This window comes from Magnolia sinica, chromosome 8 (genome assembly GCF_029962835.1).
Source record: "Magnolia sinica isolate HGM2019 chromosome 8, MsV1, whole genome shotgun sequence".
NCBI lineage: Eukaryota > Viridiplantae > Streptophyta > Magnoliopsida > Magnoliales > Magnoliaceae > Magnolia > Magnolia sinica.
The window spans coordinates 33751955-33753960 of NC_080580.1; the positions used below are offsets into that span (position 1 = coordinate 33751955).

At 36.5% G+C, this 2006-nt stretch overlaps 1 non-coding gene across 1 annotated transcript; it reads right to left on the reverse strand.

The window, feature by feature from the left end:
* Positions 1-1154: 1154 nt before the first annotated feature.
* LOC131254599 (small nucleolar RNA R71) lies at positions 1155-1261 on the reverse strand. The gene has a single exon (XR_009175718.1). It is a non-coding gene; the product is annotated as a small nucleolar RNA R71 (small nucleolar RNA).
* Positions 1262-2006: the final 745 nt, after the last annotated feature.

The window sequence follows — 2006 nt, forward strand, 5'->3', positions numbered from 1 at the left end:
TTCCTGTTTTGTAGGATCCTGACATAAACTTCTAAATTGGTAATCCCTTTCTAATTCCTCTACTTTTTCTATTTTTTGGAAATAGTTTGTTTTTTAGAAACTTTCTAATTTTAGGTTTAGATTTTCTATTTTAGGAACTTTCTAATTCTAACTCTTTTAGAATCTAACTTTGTTTCCTAACTTATTTTTAGAAATTTTCTACTTATAGAATTTTTGTTTAGAGACTAACTTTCTATTTTTTTAGGCCTTTAAGATAGAAATTTCTAATTCGGTGAGTTCTTTCTCTACTTTCAATTTTCAGATCTCTTTTAGTAACTTACTTTCTAGTTTAGGACTTTCCTAATTTATTTTAGAAATTTCCACTTTCTTTTAGGAATTTCTTCTTTTAGAAACTAGTTTGTTTCTATCTTCCTTTTTAAGGATTTTCTAATTTTAGACATTCTCTTTAGAAATTGACTTGTTTTGTTTTCTTTTGCAGGTGTTGTTACTTAGGGCTTTCAATTTGGTAACTTCTTTCCAACTCTCTTTCTTTCTAAATTTTCTTTTTTCTTTCTTAGGATTAGGTTTCGAATTTGATTGAGGGCTGTGAGTGTTTCATGACCAAGTGGGACCGTGACAACACTCGACGTCTCTTGACTGAAGGAGGATTGGTTGAGGGGTTGACTATCCATCGCAGGACTAGACACCACTCGAAATCCCCTAAGTTAATTGAAGTGATGGCTGAAAACCAACTTCTTCTACCCCAACCTAGGGTGGAGGACATTCAGGATGAGAATGAGGTGTATCAAACACCCCCGCCACGTACTTTACGAGATTATTTACAACCAGCGGGGGTGAGTACGCCATCATGTATGATTTTTCCTGAAAATACAGGACATATGGACATCAAGCCAAGGGTTATCCAACTCCTTCCTAAGTTCCATGGGCTTGAATCTGAAGAACCATATCTACATTTGAAAGAGTTTGATGAGATCAGAGCCACTTTATATTTTCAAAATGTATCTGAGGACACAGTCAGGCTGAGACTCTTTCCTTTTTCTTTAAAAGAGAAGGCTAAGACGTGGTTACATTCACTGCGTCTTAGATCCATTGGCACATGGAATGATATGCAAAGGGAATTTATAAAGAAATTCTTTCCACATCATAAAACGATTACCCTTAAAAAAGCAATCATGAACTTCACCCAAAAGGAGGATGAAACATTTTACCAATGTTGGAAAAGGTTCAAGGATTTGGTCAGTTCATGCCCACAACACGGCTTTGAAACATGGCGCATTACTAATTTTTTCTATGATGGACTGACATCTTCCATGGGCCAAATGGTCGAGACAATGTGTAATGGAGAATTCATTAATAAAAATGTCAACGAGGTATGAGATTACCTCGATAGTCTTGCTGAAAAAACACAATCATGGGATTATTACCCAAAATCGAACACCACGTCTAGGCCGACTCAATTAAAGGAGAAAGGTGGATTGTATCTCTTGAAAGAAGAGGATGATCTCAAATGTAAAGTAACTACGCTCATAAGGAAAGTTGAGGCCATGGAAGGAATGAAGGATAAGCTTAATAAAAGTGTTTGCGGCATCTATGATTGCAACATTTATACAACTGAAAATTGTCCTACGATACCCGCCTTTCGAGAAGTGTTGAATGAACAATCCAATGCCGTAAATAATTATCAAAGACCTTTCAATGAACCGACCTCTAATACGTACAATCCTGGTTAGAAAATCATCCAAACTTTAGTTGGAGAAATGGACAAACTGCTACCCCTTAAAGTTTCTTCAATCAAAATCCAAATCAAGGGAAACCTCAAGAAGAACCGGTTCAAAATTCCATGCAAGGGCTGACCCATGCAACGCGAGACTTTATGCAAAAGATAGATTCACGTATGACAGTTATAGAAAAGAGGATGCTTCCTGCACAACCGCTCCCCAATCTTAAATCGCAATACGAGATAAGTGATCCGAACTCTTCAAATCAAATGGGGCACGCTAAATCCA